This window comes from Lagopus muta, unplaced genomic scaffold (genome assembly GCF_023343835.1).
Source record: "Lagopus muta isolate bLagMut1 unplaced genomic scaffold, bLagMut1 primary scaffold_93, whole genome shotgun sequence".
In the NCBI taxonomy this organism is placed as follows: domain Eukaryota; kingdom Metazoa; phylum Chordata; class Aves; order Galliformes; family Phasianidae; genus Lagopus; species Lagopus muta.
This window is the reverse complement of record NW_026040272.1, coordinates 69,200-92,287: the sequence shown is the minus strand read 5'-3', so window position 1 is coordinate 92,287 and position 23,088 is coordinate 69,200. Positions and strand designations below refer to the sequence as shown.

Genomic DNA, 23,088 nt, shown 5'->3' with positions numbered 1-23,088 from the left:
ATTTCTATGAAAATAAGCGATATTTAAGGGGAAAAACGGGGATTTCTATGAAAATAAGCGATATTTAAGGGGAAAAACAGGGATTTCTATGAAAATAAGCGATATTTTAGGTTAAAAACCGGGATTTCTATGAAAATAAGCGATATTTTAGGGTTAAAAACAGGGATTTCTATGAAAATAAGCGATATTTAAGGTTAAAAACAGGGATTTCTATGAAAATAAGCGATATTTAAGGTTAAAAACAGGGATTTCTATGAAAATAAGCGATATTTAAGGTTAAAAACGGGGATTTCTATGAAAATAAGCGATATTTAAGGGGAAAAACAGGGATTTCTATGAAAATAAGCGATATTTAAGGTTAAAAATGGGGATTTCTATGAAAATAAGCGATATTTTAGGGGAAAAACAGGGATTTCTATGAAAATAAGCGATATTTTAGGGGAAAAACAGGGATTTCTATGAAAATAAGCGACATTTAAGGTTAAAAATGGGGATTTCTATGAAAATAAGCGATATTTAAGGGGAAAAACAGGGATTTCTATGAAAATAAGCGATATTTTAGGTTAAAAACAGGGATTTCTATGAAAATAAGCGATATTTAAGGTTAAAAATGGGGATTTCTATGAAAATAAGCGATATTTAAGGGGAAAAACAGGGATTTCTATGAAAATAAGCGATATTTCAGGTTAAAAACAGGGATTTCTATGAAAATAAGCGACATTTAAGGTTAAAAGCGGGGATTTCTATGAAAGTAAGCGATATTTAAGGTTAAAAACGGGGATTTCTATGAAAATAAGCGATATTTAAGGGGAAAAACAGGGATTTCTATGAAAATAAGCGATATTTCAGGTTAAAAACAGGGATTTTTATGAAAATAAGCGATATTTTAGGGGAAAAACAGGGATTTCTATGAAAATAAGCGATATTTAAGGGGAAAAACAGGGATTTCTATGAAAATAAGCGATATTTAAGGTTAAAAACAGGGATTTCTATGAAAATAAGCGATATTTTAGGTTAAAAACAGGGATTTCTAAGAAAATAAGCGATATTTAAGGTTAAAAACGGGGATTTCTATGAAAATAAGCGATATTTCAGGTTAAAAACAGGGATTTCTATGAAAATAAGCGATATTTAAAGTTAAAAACGGGGATTTCTATGAAAATAAACGATATTTTGGGGGAAAAACAGGGATTTCTATGAAAATAAGCGATATTTAAGGGGAAAAACAGGGATTTCTATGAAAATAAGCGATATTTTAGGTTAAAAACAGGGATTTCTATGAAAATAAGTGATATTTTAGGTTAAAAACAGGGATTTCTATGAAAATAAGCGATATTTAAGGTTAAAAACGGGGATTTCTATGAAAATAAGCGATATTTAAGGTTAAAAACAGGGATTTCTATGAAAATAAGCGATATTTAAGGTTAAAAACGGGGATTTCTATGAAAATAAGCGATATTTTAGGTTAAAAACAGGGATTTCTATGAAAATAAGCGATATTTAAGGTTAAAAACGGGGATTTCTATGAAAATAAGCGATATTTAAGGTTAAAAACGGGGATTTCTATGAAAATAAGCGATATTTAAGGTTAAAAACAGGGATTTCTATGAAAATAAGCGATATTTAAGGGGAAAAACGGGGATTTCTATGAAAATAAGCGATATTTAAGGGGAAAAACAGGGATTTCTATGAAAATAAGCGATATTTTAGGTTAAAAACCGGGATTTCTATGAAAATAAGCGATATTTTAGGGTTAAAAACAGGGATTTCTATGAAAATAAGCGATATTTAAGGTTAAAAACAGGGATTTCTATGAAAATAAGCGATATTTAAGGTTAAAAACAGGGATTTCTATGAAAATAAGCGATATTTAAGGTTAAAAACGGGGATTTCTATGAAAATAAGCGATATTTAAGGGGAAAAACAGGGATTTCTATGAAAATAAGCGATATTTAAGGTTAAAAATGGGGATTTCTATGAAAATAAGCGATATTTTAGGGGAAAAACAGGGATTTCTATGAAAATAAGCGATATTTTAGGGGAAAAACAGGGATTTCTATGAAAATAAGCGATATTTCAGGTTAAAAACAGGGATTTCTATGAAAATAAGCGACATTTAAGGTTAAAAGCGGGGATTTCTATGAAAGTAAGCGATATTTAAGGTTAAAAACGGGGATTTCTATGAAAATAAGCGATATTTAAGGGGAAAAACAGGGATTTCTATGAAAATAAGCGATATTTCAGGTTAAAAACAGGGATTTCTATGAAAATAAGCGATATTTAAGGTTAAAAACAGGGATTTCTATGAAAATAAGCGATATTTAAGGTTAAAAACAGGGATTTCTATGAAAATAAGCGACATTTAAGGTTAAAAACGGGGATTTCTATGAAAATAAGCGACATTTAAGGTTAAAAACGGGGATTTCTATGAAAATAAGCGATATTTAAGGTTAAAAACGGGGATTTCTATGAAAATAAGCGATATTTAAGGTTAAAAACGGGGATTTCTATGAAAATAAGCGATATTTAAGGTTAAAAACGGGGATTTCTATGAAAATAAGCGATATTTAGGGGATAAACGGGGATTTCTATGAAAATAAGCGATATTTAAGGGGAAAAACGGGGATTTCTATGAAAATAAGCGATATTTTAGGTTAAAAACGGGGATTTATATGAAAATAAGCGATATTTAAGGTTAAAAATGGGGATTTCTATGAAAATAAGCGACATTCAAGGTTAAAAACGGGGATTTCTATGAAAGTAAGCGATATTTAAGGGGAAAAACGGGGATTTCTATGAAAATAAGCGATATTTAAGGGGAAAAACAGGGATTTCTATGAAAATAAGCGATATTTAAGGTTAAAAACAGGGATTTCTATGAAAATAAGCGATATTTTAGGTTAAAAACGGGGATTTCTATGAAAATAAGCGATATATAAGGTTAAAAACGGGGATTTCTATGAAAATAAGCGATATTTAAGGGGAAAAACGGGGATTTCTATGAAAATAAGCGATATTTTAGGTTAAAAACGGGGATTTCTATGAAAATAAGCGATATTTAAGGTTAAAAATGGGGATTTCTATGAAAATAAGCGACATTTAAGGTTAAAAACCGGGATTTCTATGAAAATAAGTGATATTTAAGGGGAAAAACGGGGATTTCTATGAAAATAAGCGATATTTAAGGGGAAAAACAGGGATTTCTATGAAAATAAGCGATATTTAAGGTTAAAAACAGGGATTTCTATGAAAATAAGCGATATTTAAGGTTAAAAACAGGGATTTCTATGAAAATAATCGACTTTTAAGGTTAAAAACGGGGATTTCTATGAAAGTAAGCGACATTTAAGGTTAAAAACAGGGATTTCTATGAAAATAAGCGATATTTAAGGTTAAAAACAGGGATTTCTATGAAAATAAGTGATATTTAAGGGGAAAAACGGGGATTTCTATGAAAATAAGCGATATTTAAGGTTAAAAACAGGGATTTCTATGAAAATAAGCAGTATTTAAGGTTAAAAACAGGGATTTCTATGAAAATAAGCGATATTTAAGGTTAAAAACAGGGATTTCTATGAAAATAAGCGATATTTAAGGTTAAAAACAGGGATTTCTATGAAAATAAGCGATATTTAAGGTTAAAAACAGGGATTTCTATGAAAATAAGCAATATTTTAGGTTAAAAACAGGGATTTCTATGAAAATAAGCGATATTTAAGGTTAAAAACAGGGATTTCTATGAAAATAAGCGATATTTAAGGTTAAAAACGGGGATTTCTATGAAAATAAGCGATATTTAAGGTTAAAAACAGGGATTTCTATGAAAATAAGCGATATTTAAGGTTAAAAACGGGGATTTCTATGAAAATAAGCGATATTTTAGGTTAAAAACAGGGATTTCTATGAAAATAAGCGATATTTAAGGTTAAAAACGGGGATTTCTATGAAAATAAGCGATATTTAAGGTTAAAAACGGGGATTTCTATGAAAATAAGCGATATTTAAGGTTAAAAACGGGGATTTCTATGAAAGTAAGCGACATTTAAGGTTAAAAACGGGGATTTCTAAGAAAATAAGCGATATTTAAGGTTAAAAACGGGGATTTCTATGAAAATAAGCGATATTTAAGGTTAAAAACGGGGATTTCTATGAAAATAAGCGATATTTAAGGTTAAAAACAGGGATTTCTATGAAAATAAGCGATATTTACGGTTAATAACGGGGATTTCTATGAAAATAAGCGATATTTGAGGTTAAAAACGGGGATTTCTATGAAAATAAGCGATATTTAGGGGAAAAACAGGGATTTCTATGAAAATAAGCGATATTTAAGGGGAAAAACGGGGATTTCTATGAAAATAAGCGATATTTTAGGTTAAAAACGGGGATTTATATGAAAATAAGCGATATTTAAGGTTAAAAATGGGGATTTCTATGAAAATAAGCGACATTTAAGGTTAAAAAACGGGGATTTCTATGAAAGTAAGCGATATTTAAGGTTAAAAACAGGGATTTCTATGAAAATAAGCGATATTTTAGGTTAAAAACAGGGATTTCTATGAAAATAAGCGACATTTAAGGTTAAAAACGGGGATTTCTATGAAAATAAGCTATATTTTAGGTTAAAAACGGGGATTTCTATGAAAATAAGCGATATTTAAGGTTAAAAACGGGGATTTCTATGAAAATAAGCGATATTTAAGGTTAAAAACAGGGATTTCTATGAAAATAAGCGATATTTAAGGTTAAAAACAGGGATTTCTATGAAAATAAGCGATATTTAAGGGGAAAAACAGGGATTTCTATGAAAATAAGCGATATTTAAGGTTAAAAACAGGGATTTCTATGAAAATAAGCGATATTTCAGGTTAAAAACAGGGATTTCTATGAAAATAAGCGATATTTTAGGGGAAAAACAGGGATTTCTATGAAAGTAAGCGATATTTTAGGGTTAAAAACGGGGATTTCTATGAAAATAAGCGATATTTAAGGTTAAAAACGGGGATTTCTATGAAAATAAGCGATATTTTAGGGGAAAAACAGGGATTTCTATGAAAATAAGCGATATTTCAGGTTAAAAACAGGGATTTCTATGAAAATAAGCGATATTTAAGGTTAAAAACAGGGATTTCTATGAAAATAAGCGATATTTCAGGTTAAAAACAGGGATTTCTATGAAAATAAGCGATATTTAAGGTTAAAAACGGGGATTTCTATGAAAATAAGCGATATTTAAGGTTAAAAACAGGGATTTCTATGAAAATAAGCGATATTTAAGGTTAAAAACGGGGATTTCTATGAAAATAAGCGATATTTTAGGTTAAAAACAGGGATTTCTATGAAAATAAGTGATATTTTAGGTTAAAAACGGGGATTTCTATGAAAATAAGCGATATTTAAGGTTAAAAACGGGGATTTCTATGAAAATAAGCGATATTTAAGGTTAAAAACAGGGATTTCTATGAAAATAAGCGATATTTTAGGGGAAAAACGGGGATTTCTATGAAAATAAGCGATATTTAAGGGGAAAAAACAGGGATTTCTATGAAAATAAGCGATATTTTAGGTTAAAAACGGGGATTTCTATGAAAATAAGCGATATTTAAGGTTAAAAACAGGGATTTCTATGAAAATAAGCGATATTTAAGGTTAAAAAACGGGGATTTCTATGAAAATAAGCGATATTTAAGGGGAAAAACAGGGATTTCTATGAAAATAAGCGATATTTAAGGTTAAAAACAGGGATTTCTATGAAAATAAGCGATATTTAAGGTTAAAAATGGGGATTTCTATGAAAATAAGCGATATTTTAGGGGAAAAACAGGGATTTCTATGAAAATAAGCGATATTTTAGGGGAAAAACAGGGATTTCTATGAAAATAAGCGATATTTCAGGTTAAAAACAGGGATTTCTATGAAAATAAGCGACATTTAAGGTTAAAAGCGGGGATTTCTATGAAAGTAAGCGATATTTAAGGTTAAAAACGGGGATTTCTATGAAAATAAGCGATATTTAAGGGGAAAAACAGGGATTTCTATGAAAATAAGCGATATTTCAGGTTAAAAACAGGGATTTCTATGAAAATAAGCGATATTTAAGGTTAAAAACAGGGATTTCTATGAAAATAAGCGATATTTAAGGTTAAAAACAGGGATTTCTATGAAAATAAGCGATATTTAAGGTTAAAAACAGGGATTTCTATGAAAATAAGCGACATTTAAGGTTAAAAACGGGGATTTCTATGAAAATAAGCGATATTTAAGGTTAAAAACGGGGATTTCTATGAAAATAAGCGACATTTAAGGTTAAAAACGGGGATTTCTATGAAAATAAGCGATATTTAAGGTTAAAAACGGGGATTTCTATGAAAATAAGCGATATTTAAGGTTAAAAACGGGGATTTCTATGAAAATAAGCGATATTTAAGGTTAAAAACGGGGATTTCTATGAAAATAAGCGATATTTAGGGGATAAACGGGGATTTCTATGAAAATAAGCGATATTTAAGGGGAAAACAGGGATTTCTATGAAAATAAGCGATATTTTAGGTTAAAAACGGGGATTTATATGAAAATAAGCGATATTTAAGGTTAAAAATGGGGATTTCTATGAAAATAAGCGACATTCAAGGTTAAAAACGGGGATTTCTATGAAAGTAAGCGATATTTAACGGGAAAAAACGGGGATTTCTATGAAAATAAGCGATATTTAAGGGGAAAAACAGGGATTTCTATGAAAATAAGCGATATTTAAGGTTAAAAACAGGGATTTCTATGAAAATAAGCGATATTTAAGGTTAAAAACGGGGATTTCTATGAAAATAAGCGATATTTAGGGGATAAACGGGGATTTCTATGAAAATAAGCGATATTTAAGGGGAAAAACGGGGATTTCTATGAAAATAAGCGATATTTTAGGTTAAAAACAGGGATTTCTATGAAAATAATCGACATTTAAGGTTAAAAATGGGGATTTCTATGAAAATAAGCGATATTTTAGGGGAAAAACAGGGATTTCTATGAAAATAAGCGATATTTTAGGGGAAAAACAGGGATTTCTATGAAAATAAGCGATATTTCAGGTTAAAAACAGGGATTTCTATGAAAATAAGCAGTATTTAAGGTTAAAAGCGGGGATTTCTATGAAAGTAAGCGATATTTAAGGTTAAAAACGGGGATTTCTATGAAAATAAGCGATATTTAAGGGGAAAAACAGGGATTTCTATGAAAATAAGCGATATTTCAGGTTAAAAACAGGGATTTCTATGAAAATAAGCGATATTTAAGGTTAAAAACAGGGATTTCTATGAAAATAAGCGATATTTAAGGTTAAAAACAGGGATTTCTATGAAAATAAGCGACATTTAAGGTTAAAAACGGGGATTTCTATGAAAATAAGCGATATTTAAGGTTAAAAACGGGGATTTCTATGAAAATAAGCGACATTTAAGGTTAAAAACGGGGATTTCTATGAAAATAAGCGATATTTAAGGTTAAAAACGGGGATTTCTATGAAAATAAGCGATATTTAAGGTTAAAAACGGGGATTTCTATGAAAATAAGCGATATTTAAGGTTAAAAACGGGGATTTCTATGAAAATAAGCGATATTTAAGGGGAAAAACGGGGATTTCTATGAAAATAAGCGATATTTTAGGTTAAAAACGGGGATTTATATGAAAATAAGCGATATTTAAGGTTAAAAATGGGGATTTCTATGAAAATAAGCGACATTCAAGGTTAAAAACGGGGATTTCTATGAAAGTAAGCGATATTTAAGGGGAAAAACGGGGATTTCTATGAAAATAAGCGATATTTAAGGGGAAAAACAGGGATTTCTATGAAAATAAGCGATATTTAAGGTTAAAAACAGGGATTTCTATGAAAATAAGCGATATTTAAGGTTAAAAACAGGGATTTCTATGAAAATAATCGACATTTAAGGTTAAAAACGGGGATTTCTATGAAAGTAAGCGACATTTAAGGTTAAAAACAGGGATTTCTATGAAAATAAGCGATATTTAAGGTTAAAAACAGGGATTTCTATGAAAATAAGCGATATTTAAGGGGAAAAACGGGGATTTCTATGAAAATAAGCGATATTTAAGGTTAAAAACAGGGATTTCTATGAAAATAAGCAGTATTTAAGGTTAAAAACAGGGATTTCTATGAAAATAAGCGATATTTAAGGTTAAAAACAGGGATTTCTATGAAAATAAGCGATATTTAAGGTTAAAAACAGGGATTTCTATGAAAATAAGCGATATTTAAGGTTAAAAACAGGGATTTCTATGAAAATAAGCAATATTTAAGGTTAAAAACAGGGATTTCTATGAAAATAAGCGATATTTAAGGTTAAAAACAGGGATTTCTATGAAAATAAGCGATATTTAAGGTTAAAAACGGGGATTTCTATGAAAATAAGCGATATTTAAGGTTAAAAACAGGGATTTCTATGAAAATAAGCGATATTTAAGGTTAAAAACGGGGATTTCTATGAAAATAAGCGATATTTTAGGTTAAAAACGGGGATTTCTATGAAAATAAGCGATATTTAAGGTTAAAAACGGGGATTTCTATGAAAATAAGCGATATTTAAGGTTAAAAACGGGGATTTCTATGAAAATAAGCGATATTTAAGGTTAAAAACGGGGATTTCTATGAAAGTAAGCGACATTTAAGGTTAAAAACGGGGATTTCTATGAAAATAAGCGATATTTAAGGTTAAAAACGGGGATTTCTATGAAAATAAGCGATATTTAAGGTTAAAAACGGGGATTTCTATGAAAATAAGCGATATTTAAGGTTAAAAACGGGGATTTCTATGAAAATAAGCGATATTTAAGGTTAAAAACGGGGATTTCTATGAAAATAAGCGATATTTAGGGGAAAAACAGGGATTTCTATGAAAATAAGCGATATTTAAGGTTAAAAACAGGGATTTCTATGAAAATAAGCGATATTTAAGGGGAAAAACGGGGATTTCTATGAAAATAAGCGATATTTTAGGTTAAAAACGGGGATTTCTATGAAAATAAGCGATATTTAAGGTTAAAAATGGGGATTTCTATGAAAATAAGCGACATTTAAGGTTAAAAACGGGGATTTCTATGAAAGTAAGCGATATTTAAGGGGAAAAACGGGGATTTCTATGAAAATAAGCGATATTTTAGGTTAAAAACAGGGATTTCTATGAAAATAAGCGACATTTAAGGTTAAAAACGGGGATTTCTATGAAAATAAGCTATATTTTAGGTTAAAAACGGGGATTTCTATGAAAATAAGCGATATTTAAGGTTAAAAACGGGGATTTCTATGAAAATAAGCGATATTTAAGGTTAAAAACAGGGATTTCTATGAAAATAAGCGATATTTAAGGTTAAAAACAGGGATTTCTATGAAAATAAGCGATATTTAAGGGGAAAAACAGGGATTTCTATGAAAATAAGCGATATTTAAGGTTAAAAACAGGGATTTCTATGAAAATAAGCGATATTTCAGGTTAAAAACAGGGATTTCTATGAAAATAAGCGATATTTAAGGTTAAAAACAGGGATTTCTTTGAAAATAAGCGATATTTTAGGTTAAAAACAGGGATTTCTATTAAAATAAGCGATAATTTGGGGGAAAAACAGGGATTTCTATGAAAATAAGCGATATTTAAGGTTAAAAACAGGGATTTCTATGAAAATAAGCGATATTTCTGGTTAAAAACAGGGATTTCTATGATAATAAGCAATTTTTTGGGGAAAAACAGGGATTTCTATGAAAATAAGGGATATTTAAGGTTAAAAACAGGGATTTCTATGAAAATAAGCGATATTTAAGGTTGAAAACAGGGATTTCTTTGAAAATAAGCGATATTTTAGGTTAAAAACAGGGATTTCTATTAAAATAAGCGATATTTTGGGGGAAAAACAGGGATTTCTATGAAAATAAGCGATATTCAAGGTTAAAAACAGGGATTTTTATGAAATTAAGCGATATTTAAGGGGAAAAACAGGGATTTCTATGAAAATAAGTGATATTTAAGGTTAAAAACAGGTATTTCTATGAAAATAAGCGATATTTAAGGTTAAAAACAGGGATTTTTATGAAAATAAGCGATATTTTAGGGGAAAAACAGGGATTTCTATGAAAATAAGCGATATTTTAGGGGAAAAACAGGGATTTCTATGAAAATAAGCGATATTTAAGGTTAAAAACAGGGATTTCTATGAAAATAAGCGATATTTAAGGTTAAAAACAGGGATTTCTATGAAAATAAGCGATATTTAAAGTTAAAAACGGGGATTTCTATGAAAATAAACGATATTTTGGGGGAAAAACAGGGATTTCTATGAAAATAAGCGATATTTAAGGGGAAAAACAGGGATTTCTATGAAAATAAGTGATATTTTAGGTTAAAAACAGGGATTTCTATGAAAATAAGCGATATTTTAGGGGAAAAACAGGGATTTCTATGAAAGTAAGCGATATTTTAGGGTTAAAAACAGGGATTTCTATGAAAATAAGCGATATTTAAGGTTAAAAACGGGGATTTCTATGAAAATAAGCGATATTTTAGGGGAAAAACAGGGATTTCTATGAAAATAAGCGATATTTCAGGTTAAAAACAGGGATTTCTATGAAAATAAGCGATATTTAAGGTTAAAAACAGGGATTTCTATGAAAATAAGCGATATTTCAGGTTAAAAACAGGGATTTCTATGAAAATAAGCGATATTTAAGGTTAAAAACGGGGATTTCTATGAAAATAAGCGATATTTAAGGTTAAAAACAGGGATTTCTATGAAAATAAGCGATATTTAAGGTTAAAAACGGGGATTTCTATGAAAATAAGCGATATTTTAGGTTAAAAACGGGGATTTCTATGAAAATAAGCGATATTTAAGGTTAAAAACGGGGATTTCTATGAAAATAAGCGATATTTAAGGTTAAAAACGGGGATTTCTATGAAAATAAGCGATATTTCAGGTTAAAAACAGGGATTTCTATGAAAATAAGCGATATTTAAGGTTAAAAACAGGGATTTCTATGAAAATAAGCGATATTTAAGGTTAAAAACAGGGATTTTTATGAAAATAAGCGATATTTAAGGGGAAAAACGGGGATTTCTATGAAAATAAGCGATATTTAAGGTTAAAAACAGGGATTTCTATGAAAATAAGCGATATTTTAGGGGAAAAACAGGGATTTCTATGAAAATAAGCGATATTTTAGGGGAAAAACAGGGATTTCTATGAAAATAAGCGATATTTAAGGTTAAAAACGGGGATTTCTATGAAAATAAGCGATATTTCAGGTTAAAAACAGGGATTTCTATGAAAATAAGCGATATTTCAGGGAAAAACAGGGATTTCTATGAAAATAAGCGATATTTCAGGGAAAAACAGGGATTTCTATGAAAATAAGCGATATTTTAGGGTTAAAAACAGGGATTTCTATGAAAATAAGCGATATTTAAGGTTAAAAACAGGGATTTCTATGAAAATAAGCGATATTTAAGGGGAAAAACAGGGATTTCTATGAAAATAAGCGATATTTCAGGTTAAAAACGGGGATTTCTATGAAAATAAGCGATATTTAAGGTTAAAAACGGGGATTTCTATGAAAATAAGCGATATTTAAGGTTAAAAACGGGGATTTCTATGAAAATAAGCGATATTTAAGGTTAAAAACGGGGATTTCTATGAAAATAAGCGATAATTAAGGTTAAAAACGGGGATTTCTATGAAAATAAGCGATATTTAAGGTTAAAAACGGGGATTTCTATGAAAATAAGCGATATTTTATTGGAAAAACAGGGATTTCTATGAAAATAAGCGATATATAAGGTTAAAAACGGGGATTTCTATGAAAATAAGCGATATTTAAGGCTAAAAACGGGGATTTCTATGAAAATAAGCGATATTTAAGGTTAAAAACGGGGATTTCTATGAAAATAAGCGATAATTAAGGTTAAAAACGGGGATTTCTATGAAAATAAGCGATATTTAAGGTTAAAAACGGGGATTTCTATGAAAATAAGCGATATTTAATGTTTAAAACGGAAATTTCTATGAAAATAAGCGATATTTTAGTGGAAAAACAGGGATTTCTATGAAAATAAGCGATATTTAAGGTTAAAAACAGGGATTTCTATGAAAATAAGCGATATTTAAGGTTAAAAACGGGGATTTCTATGAAAATAAGCGAAATTTAGGGTTAAAAACGGGGATTTCTATGAAAATAAGCGATATTTTAGGTTAAAAACAGGGATTTCTATGAAAATAAGCGATATTTAAGGCTAAAAACGGGGATTTCTATGAAAATAAGCGATATTTTAGGTTAAAAACAGGGATTTCTATGAAAATAAGCGATATTTTATTGGAAAAACAGGGATTTCTATGAAAATAAGCGATATTTAAGGTTAAAAACAGGGATTTCTATGAAAATAAGCGATATTTTAGGGTTAAAAACGGGGATTTCTATGAAAATAAGCGATATTTAAGGTTAAAAACGGGGATTTCTATGAAAATAAGCGATATTTAAGGTTAAAAACGGGGATTTCTATGAAAATAAGCGATATTTAAGGTTAAAAACGGGGATTTCTATGAAAATAAGAGATATTTAAGGTTAAAAACGGGGATTTCTATGAAAATAAGCGATATTTAAGGTTAAAAACAGGGATTTCTATGAAAATAAGCGATATTTAAGGTTAAAAACAGGGATTTCTATGAAAATAAGCGATATTTAAGGTTAAAAACGGGGATTTCTATGAAAATAAGCGATATTTAAGGTTAAAAACGGGGATTTCTATGAAAATAAGCGATATTTTAGTGGAAAAACAGGGATTTCTATGAAAATAAGCGATATTTTATGGGAAAAACGGGGATTTCTATGAAAATAAGCGATATTTAAGGTTAAAAACAGGGATTTCTATGAAAATAAGCAATAATTAAGGTTAAAAACAGGGATTTCTATGAAAATAAGCGATATTTAAGGTTAAAAACGGGGATTTCTATGAAAATAAGCGATAATTAAGGTTAAAAACGGGGATTTCTATGAAAATAAGCGATATTTAAGGTTAAAAACGGGGATTTCTATGAAAATAAGCGATATTTTATTGGAAAAACAGGGATTTCTATGAAAATAAGCGATATTTAAGGTTAAAAACAGGGATTTCTATGAAAATAAGCGATATTTAAGGTTAAAAACGGATTTCTATGAAAATAAGCGATATTTAAGGTTAAAAACAGGGATTTCTATGAAAATAAGCGATATTTCAGGCTAAAAACGGGGATTTCTATGAAAATAAGCGATATTTAAGGTTAAAAAACGGGGATTTCTATGAAAATAAGCGATATTTTAGGTTAAAAACAGGGATTTCTATGAAAATAAGCGATATTTAAGGTTAAAAACGGGGATTTCTATGAAAATAAGCGATATTTAAGGTTAAAAACGGGGATTTCTATGAAAATAAGCGATATTTTAGTGGAAAAACAGGGATTTCTATGAAAATAAGCGATATTTAAGGTTAAAAATAGGGATTTCTATGAAAATAAGCGATATTTAAGGTTAAAAATAGGGATTTCTATGAAAATAAGCGACATTTAAGGTTAAAAACGGGGATTTCTATGAAAATAAGCGATATTTAAGGTTAAAAACGGGGATTTCTATGAAAATAAGCGATATTTTAGTGGAAAAACTGGGATTTCTATGAAAATAAGCGATATTTAAGGTTAAAAATAGGGATTTCTATGAAAATAAGCGATATTTAAGGCTAAAAACGGGGATTTCTATGAAAATAAGCGATATTTAAGGTTAAAAACGGGGATTTCTATGAAAATAAGCGATATTTCAGGTTAAAAACGGGGATTTCTATGAAAATAAGCGATATTTAAGGTTAAAAACGGGGATTTCTATGAAAATAAGCGATATATAAGGTTAAAAACGGGGATTTCTATGAAAATAAGCGATATTTAAGGTTAAAAACAGGGATTTCTATGAAAATAAGCGATATTTTATTGGAAAAACAGGGATTTCTATGAAAATAAGCGATATATAAGGTTAAAAACGGGGATTTCTATGAAAATAAGCGATATTTAAGGTTAAAAACGGGGATTTCTATGAAAATAAGCAATATTTAAGGTTAAAAACGGGGATTTCTATGAAAATAAGCGATATTTCAGGTTAAAAACGGGGATTTCTATGAAAATAAGCGATATTTAAGGTTAAAAACGGGGATTTCTATGAAAATAAGCGATATTTCAGGTTAAAAACGGGGATTTCTATGAAAATAAGCGATATTTAAGGTTAAAAACGGGGATTTCTATGAAAATAAGCGATATTTTAGGGGAAAAACGGGGATTTCTATGAAAATAAGCGATATTTCAGGTTAAAAACAGGGATTTCTATGAAAATAAGCGATAATTAAGGTTAAAAACGGGGATTTCTATGAAAATAAGCGATATTTAAGGTTAAAAACGGGGATTTCTATGAAAATAAGCGATATTTAAGGTTAAAAACAGGGATTTCTATGAAAATAAGCGATATTTAAGGCTAAAAACGGGGATTTCTATGAAAATAAGCGATATTTAAGGTTAAAAACGGGGATTTCTATGAAAATAAGCGATATTTAAGGGGAAAAACAGGGATTTCTATGAAAATAAGCGATATTTAAGGTTAAAAACAGGGATTTCTATGAAAAGAAGCGATATTTTAGGGTTAAAAACGGGGATTTATATGAAAATAAGCGATATTTAAGGTTAAAAACGGGGATTTCTATGAAAATAAGCTATATTTAAGGTTAAAAATGGGGATTTCTATGAAAATAAGCGATAATTAAGGTTAAAAACGGGGATTTCTATGAAAATAAGCGATATTTAAGGTTAAAAACGGGGATTTCTATGAAAATAAGCGATATTTTATTGGAAAAACAGGGATTTCTATGAAAATAAGCGATATATAAGGTTAAAAACGGGGATTTCTATGAAAATAAGCGATATTTAAGGTTAAAAACGGGGATTTCTATGAAAATAAGCGATATTTAAGGTTAAAAAACGGGGATTTCTATGAAAATAAGCAATACTTAAGGTTAAAAACGGGGATTTCTATGAAAATAAGCGATATTTCAGGTTAAAAACGGGGATTTCTATGAAAATAAGCGATATTTTAGTGGAAAAACAGGGATTTCTATGAAAATAAGCGATATTTTAGGGGAAAAACAGGGATTTCTATGAAAATAAGCGATATTTAAGGTTAAAAACAGGGATTTCTATGAAAATAAGCGATATTTAAGGTTAAAAAACGGGGATTTCTATGAAAATAAGCGATATTTAAGGTTAAAAACAGGGATTTCTATGAAAATAAGCGATATTTAAGGTTAAAAACAGGGATTTCTATGAAAATAAGCGATATTTAAGGTTAAAAACAGGGATTTCTATGAAAATAAGCGATATTTCAGGCTAAAAACGGGGATTTCTATGAAAATAAGCGATATTTTAGGTTAAAAACGGGGATTTCTATGAAAATAAGCGATATTTTATTGGAAAAACAGGGATTTCTAAGAAAATAAGCGATATTTAAGGTTAAAAACAGGGATTTCTATGAAAATAAGCGATATTTAAGGTTAAAAACAGGGATTTCTATGAAAATAAGCGATATTTAAGGTTAAAAACAGGGATTTCTATGAAAATAAGCGATATTTCAGGCTAAAAACGGGGATTTCTATGAAAATAAGCGATATTTAAGGTTAAAAACGGGGATTTCTATGAAAATAAGCGATATTTTAGGTTAAAAACATGGATTTCTATGAAAATAAGCGATATTTAAGGTTAAAAACGGGGATTTCTATGAAAATAAGCGATATTTAAGGTTAAAAACGGGGATTTCTATGAAAATAAGCGATATTTTAGTGGAAAAACAGGGATTTCTATGAAAATAAGCGATATTTAAGGTTAAAAATAGGGATTTCTATGAAAATAAGCGATATTTAAGGTTAAAAATAGGGATTTCTATGAAAATAAGCGACATTTAAGGTTAAAAACGGGGATTTCTATGAAAATAAGCGATATTTAAGGTTAAAAACGGGGATTTCTATGAAAATAAGCGATATTTCAGGTTAAAAACGGGGATTTCTATGAAAATAAGCGATATTTAAGGTTAAAAACAGGGATTTCTATGAAAATAAGCGATATTTAAGGTTAAAAACAGGGATTTCTATGAAAATAAGCGATATTTAAGGTTAAAAACAGGGATTTCTATGAAAATAAGCGATATTTTATTGGAAAAACAGGGATTTCTATGAAAATAAGCGATATATAAGGTTAAAAACGGGGATTTCTATGAAAATAAGCGATATTTAAGGTTAAAAACGGGGATTTCTATGAAAATAAGCAATATTTAAGGTTAAAAACGGGGATTTCTATGAAAATAAGCGATATTTCAGGTTAAAAACGGGGATTTCTATGAAAATAAGCGATATTTAAGGTTAAAAACGGGGATTTCTATGAAAATAAGCGATATTTAAGGTTAAAAACGGGGATTTCTATGAAAATAAGCGATATTTAAGGTTAAAAACGGGGATTTCTATGAAAATAAGCGATATTTTAGGGGAAAAAACGGGGATTTCTATGAAAATAAGCGATATTTAAGGTTAAAAACAGGGATTTCTATGAAAATAAGCGATAATTAAGGTTAAAAACGGGGATTTCTATGAAAATAAGCGATATTTAAGGGGAAAAACAGGGATTTCTATGAAAATAAGCGATATTTAAGGTTAAAAACAGGGATTTCTATGAAAAGAAGCGATATTTTAGGGTTAAAAACGGGGATTTCTATGAAAATAAGCGATATTTAAGGTTAAAAACGGGGATTTCTATGAAAATAAGCTATATTTAAGGTTAAAAACGGGGATTTCTATGAAAATAAGCGATAATTAAGGTTAAAAACGGGGATTTCTATGAAAATAAGCGATATTTAAGGTTAAAAACGGGGATTTCTATGAAAATAAGCGATATTTTATTGGAAAAACAGGGATTTCTATGAAAATAAGCGATATATAAGGTTAAAAACGGGGATTTCTATGAAAATAAGCGATATTTAAGGTTAAAAACGGGGATTTCTATGAAAATAAGCGATATTTAAGGTTAAAAACAGGGATTTCTATGAAAATAAGCAATATTTAAGGTTAAAAACGGGGATTTCTATGAAAATAAGCGATATTTCAGGTTAAAAACGGGGATTTCTATGAAAATAAGTGATATTTTAGTGGAAAAACAGGGATTTCTATGAAAATAAGCGATATTTTAGGGGAAAAACAGGGATTTCTATGAAAATAAGCGATATTTAAGGTTAAAAACAGGGATTTCTATGAAAATAAGCGATATTTAAGGTTAAAAACGGGGATTTCTATGAAAATAAGCGATATTTAAGGTTAAAAACAGGGATTTCTATGAAAATAAGCGATATTTAAGGTTAAAAACAGGGATTTCTATGAAAATAAGCGATATTTAAGGTTAAAAACAGGGATTTCTATGAAAATAAGCGATATTTCAGGCTAAAAACGGGGATTTCTATGAAAATAAGCGATATTTTAGGTTAAAAACGGGGATTTCTATGAAAATAAGCGATATTTTATTGGAAAAACAGGGATTTCTATGAAAATAAGCGATATTTTAGGTTAAAAACAGGGATTTCTATGAAAATAAGCGATATTTAAGGTTAAAAACAGGGATTTCTATGAAAATAAGCGATATTTAAGGTTAAAAACAGGGATTTCTATGAAAATAAGCGATATTTCAGGCTAAAAACGGGGATTTCTATGAAAATAAGCGATATTTAAGGTTAAAAACGGGGATTTCTATGAAAATAAGCGATATTTTAGGTTAAAAACAGGGATTTCTATGAAAATAAGCGATATTTAAGGTTAAAAACGGGGATTTCTATGAAAATAAGCGATATTTAAGGTTAAAAACAGGGATTTCTATGAAAATAAGCGATATTTTAGTGGAAAAACAGGGATTTCTATGAAAATAAGCGATATTTAAGGTTAAAAATAGGGATTTCTATGAAAATAAGCGACATTTAAGGTTAAAAACGGGGATTTCTATGAAAATAAGCGATATTTAAGGTTAAAAACAGGGATTTCTATGAAAATAAGCGATATTTTAGTGGAAAAACAGGGATTTCTATGAAAATAAGCGATATTTAAGGTTAAAAATAGGGATTTCTATGAAAATAAGCGATATTTAAGGCTAAAAACGGGGATTTCTATGAAAATAAGCGATATTTAAGGTTAAAAATAGGGATTTCTATGAAAATAAGCGATATTTCAGGTTAAAAACGGGGATTTCTATGAAAATAAGCGATATTTAAGGTTAAAAACAGGGATTTCTATGAAAATAAGCGATATTTAAGGTTAAAAACAGGGATTTCTATGAAAATAAGCGATATATAAGGTTAAAAACGGGGATTTCTATGAAAATAAGCGATATTTAAGGTTAAAAACAGGGATTTCTATGAAAATAAGCGATATTTTATTGGAAAAACAGGGATTTCTATGAAAATAAGCGATATATAAGGTTAAAAACGGGGATTTCTATGAAAATAAGCGATATTTAAGGTTAAAAACGGGGATTTCTATGAAAATAAGCAATATTTAAGGTTAAAAACGGAGATTTCTATGAAAATAAGCGATATTTCAGGTTAAAAACGGGGATTTCTATGAAAATAAGCGACATTTAAGGTTAAAAACGGGGATTTCTATGAAAATAAGCGATATTTTAGTGGAAAAACAGGGATTTCTATGAAAATAAGCGATATTTTAGGGGAAAAACAGGGATTTCTATGAAAATAAGCGATATTTAAGGTTAAAAACAGGGATTTCTATGAAAATAAGCGATATTTAAGGTTAAAAACGGGGATTTCTATGAAAATAAGCGATATTTTAGTGGAAAAACAGGGATTTCTATGAAAATAAGCGATATTTAAGGTTAAAAACAGGGATTTCTATGAAAATAAGCGATATTTAAGGCTAAAAACGGGGATTTCTATGAAAATAAGCGATATTTAAGGTTAAAAACGGGGATTTCTATGAAAATAAGCGACATTTAAGGTTAAAAACGGGGATTTCTATGAAAATAAGCGATATTTTAGTGGAAAAACAGGGATTTCTATGAAAATAAGCGATATTTAAGGTTAAAAATAGGGATTTCTATGAAAATAAGCGATATTTAAGGCTAAAAACGGGGATTTCTATGAAAATAAGCGATATTTAAGGTTAAAAATAGGGATTTCTATGAAAATAAGCGATATTTCAGGTTAAAAACGGGGATTTCTATGAAAATAAGCGATATTTAAGGTTAAAAACAGGGATTTCTATGAAAATAAGCGATATTTAAGGTTAAAAACGGGGATTTCTATGAAAATAAGCGATATATAAGGTTAAAAACGGGGATTTCTATGAAAATAAGCGATATTTAAGGTTAAAAACAGGGATTTCTATGAAAATAAGCGATATTTTATCGGAAAAACAGGGATTTCTATGAAAATAAGCGATATATAAGGTTAAAAACGGGGATTTCTATGAAAATAAGCGATATTTAAGGTTAAAAACGGGGATTTCTATGAAAATAAGCGATATTTAAGGTTAAAAACGGGGATTTCTATGAAAATAAGCGATATTTAAGGTTAAAAACGGGGATTTCTATGAAAATAAGCGATATTTAAGGTTAAAAACAGGGATTTCTATGAAAATAAGCGATATTTTAGGGGAAAAACAGGGATTTCTATGAAAATAAGCAATATTTAAGGTTAAAAACAGGGATTTCTATGAAAATAAGCGATAATTAAGGTTAAAAACGGGGATTTCTATGAAAATAAGCGATATTTCAGGTTAAAAACGGGGATTTCTATGAAAATAAGCGATATTTAAGGTTAAAAACAGGGATTTCTATGAAAATAAGCGATATTTAAGGCTAAAAACGGGGATTTCTATGAAAATAAGCGATATTTAAGGTTAAAAACGGGGATTTCTATGAAAATAAGCGATATTTAAGGGGAAAAACGGGGATTTCTATGAAAATAAGCGATATTTAAGGTTAAAAACAGGGATTTCTATGAAAAGAAGCGATATTTTAGGGTTAAAAACGGGGATTTATATGAAAATAAGCGATATTTAAGGTTAAAAACGGGGATTTCTATGAAAATAAGCTATATTTAAGGTTAAAAACGGGGATTTCTATGAAAATAAGCGATATTTAAGGTTAAAAACGGGGATTTCTATGAAAATAAGCGATATTTAAGGTTAAAAACGGGGATTTCTATGAAAATAAGCAATATTTAAGGTTAAAAACGGGGATTTCTATGAAAATAAGCGATATTTCAGGTTAAAAACGGGGATTTCTATGAAAATAAGCGATATTTTAGTGGAAAAACAGGGATTTCTATGAAAATAAGCGATATTTTAGGGGAAAAAACAGGGATTTCTATGAAAATAAGCGATATTTAAGGTTAAAAACAGGGATTTCTATGAAAATAAGCGATATTTAAGGTTAAAAACGGGGATTTCTATGAAAATAAGCGATATTTAAGGTTAAAAACAGGGATTTCTATGAAAATAAGCGATATTTAAGGTTAAAAACAGGGATTTCTATGAAAATAAGCGATATTTAAGGTTAAAAACAGGGATTTCTATGAAAATAAGCGATATTTCAGGCTAAAAACGGGGATTTCTATGAAAATAAGCGATATTTTAGGTTAAAAACGGGGATTTCTATGAAAATAAGCGATATTTTATTGGAAAAACAGGGATTTCTATGAAAATAAGCGATATTTAAGGTTAAAAACAGGGATTTCTATGAAAATAAGCGATATTTAAGGTTAAAAACAGGGATTTCTATGAAAATAAGCGATATTTAAGGTTAAAAACAGGGATTTCTATGAAAATAAGCGATATTTCAGGCTAAAAACGGGGATTTCTATGAAAATAAGCGATATTTAAGGTTAAAAACGGGGATTTCTATGAAAATAAGCGATATTTTAGGTTAAAAACAGGGATTTCTATGAAAATAAGCGATATTTAAGGTTAAAAACGGGGATTTCTATGAAAATAAGCGATATTTAAGGTTAAAAACGGGGATTTCTATGAAAATAAGCGATATTTTAGGGGAAAAACAGGGATTTCTATGAAAATAAGCGATATTTAAGGTTAAAAATAGGGATTTCTATGAAAATAAGCGATATTTAAGGTTAAAAACGGGGATTTCTATGAAAATAAGCGATATTTAATGTTAAAAACAGGGATTTCTATGAAAATAAGCGATATTTTAGTGGAAAAACAGGGATTTCTATGAAAATAAGCGATATTTAAGGTTAAAAATAGGGATTTCTATGAAAATAAGCGATATTTAAGGCTAAAAACGGGGATTTCTATGAAAATAAGCGATATTTAAGGTTAAAAATAGGGATTTCTATGAAAATAAGCGATATTTCAGGTTAAAAACGGGGATTTCTATGAAAATAAGCGATATTTAAGGTTAAAAACAGGGATTTCTATGAAAATAAGCGATATTTAAGGTTAAAAACAGGGATTTCTATGAAAATAAGCGATATATAAGGTTAAAAACGGGGATTTCTATGAAAATAAGCGATATTTAAGGTTAAAAACAGGGATTTCTATGAAAATAAGCGATATTTTATTGGAAAAACAGGGATTTCTATGAAAATAAGCGATATATAAGGTTAAAAACGGGGATTTCTATGAAAATAAGCGATATTTAAGGTTAAAAACGGGGATTTCTATGAAAATAAGCAATATTTAAGGTTAAAAACGGGGATTTCTATGAAAATAAGCGATATTTCAGGTTAAAAACGGGGATTTCTATGAAAATAAGCGACATTTAAGGTTAAAAACGGGGATTTCTATGAAAATAAGCGATATTTAAGGTTAAAAACGGGGATTTCTATGAAAATAAGCGATATTTAAGGTTAAAAACAGGGATTTCTATGAAAATAAGCGATATTTTAGGGGAAAAACAGGGATTTCTATGAAAATAAGCGATATTTAAGGTTAAAAACAGGGATTTCTATGAAAATAAGCGATAATTAAGGTTAAAAACGGGGATTTCTATGAAAATAAGCGATATTTAAGGTTAAAAACGGGGATTTCTATGAAAATAAGCGATATTTAAGGTTAAAAACAGGGATTTCTATGAAAATAAGCGATATTTAAGGCTAAAAACGGGGATTTCTATGAAAATAAGCGATATTTAAGGTTAAAAACGGGGATTTCTATGAAAATAAGCGATATTTAAGGGGAAAAAACGGGGATTTCTATGAAAATAAGCGATATTTAAGGTTAAAAACAGGGATTTCTATGAAAAGAAGCGATATTTTAGGGTTAAAAACGGGGATTTCTATGAAAATAAGCGATATTTCAGGTTAAAAACGGGGATTTCTATGAAAATAAGCTATATTTAAGGTTAAAAACGGGGATTTCTATGAAAATAAGCGATAATTAAGGTTAAAAACGGGGATTTCTATGAAAATAAGCGATATTTAAGGTTAAAAACGGGGATTTCTATGAAAATAAGCGATATTTTATTGGAAAAACAGGGATTTCTATGAAAATAAGCGATATATAAGGTTAAAAACGGGGATTTCTATGAAAATAAGCGATATTTAAGGTTAAAAACGGGGATTTCTATGAAAATAAGCGATATTTAAGGTTAAAAACGGGGATTTCTATGAAAATAAGCAATATTTAAGGTTAAAAACGGGGATTTCTATGAAAATAAGCGATATTTCAGGTTAAAAACGGGGATTTCTATGAAAATAAGCGATATTTTAGTGGAAAAACAGGGATTTCTATGAAAATAAGCGATATTTTAGGGGAAAAACAGGGATTTCTATGAAAATAAGCGATATTTAAGGTTAAAAACAGGGATTTCTATGAAAATAAGCGATATTTAAGGCTAAAAACGGGGATTTCTATGAAAATAAGCGATATTTTAGGTTAAAAACAGGGATTTCTATGAAAATCAGCGATATTTAAGGTTAAAAACAGGGATTTCTATGAAAATAAGCGATATTTAAGGTTAAAAAC

The 23,088-nt window shown here is 29.1% G+C and overlaps 1 long non-coding RNA gene across 50 annotated transcripts in view; it reads left to right on the top strand.

Moving 5' to 3' along the window:
* The window catches only part of LOC125687855 (uncharacterized), a 93,169-nt gene that overhangs the window by 13,663 nt on the left and 56,418 nt on the right, over window positions 1-23,088 (top strand). For 31 of the 50 annotated variants that reach the window (XR_007374486.1, XR_007374496.1, XR_007374449.1 and 28 more), the window contains exons 1-4: window positions 11,765-13,558; window positions 13,764-14,789; window positions 16,885-19,098; window positions 20,371-21,929. This is a non-coding gene — a long non-coding RNA (uncharacterized LOC125687855). Of the gene's footprint in view, window positions 1-316; window positions 481-555; window positions 604-1,172; window positions 1,342-2,580; window positions 2,900-3,637; window positions 3,720-4,018; window positions 4,253-4,292; window positions 4,375-5,662; window positions 5,937-6,849; window positions 6,919-6,959; window positions 7,657-7,984; window positions 8,108-8,926; window positions 9,009-10,812; window positions 11,141-11,467; window positions 11,591-11,764; window positions 13,559-13,763; window positions 14,790-15,570; window positions 19,181-20,165; window positions 21,930-23,088 lie in introns of those variants that run through there. The other 19 variants (XR_007374463.1, XR_007374475.1, XR_007374482.1 and 16 more) reach the window with 19 other exon arrangements.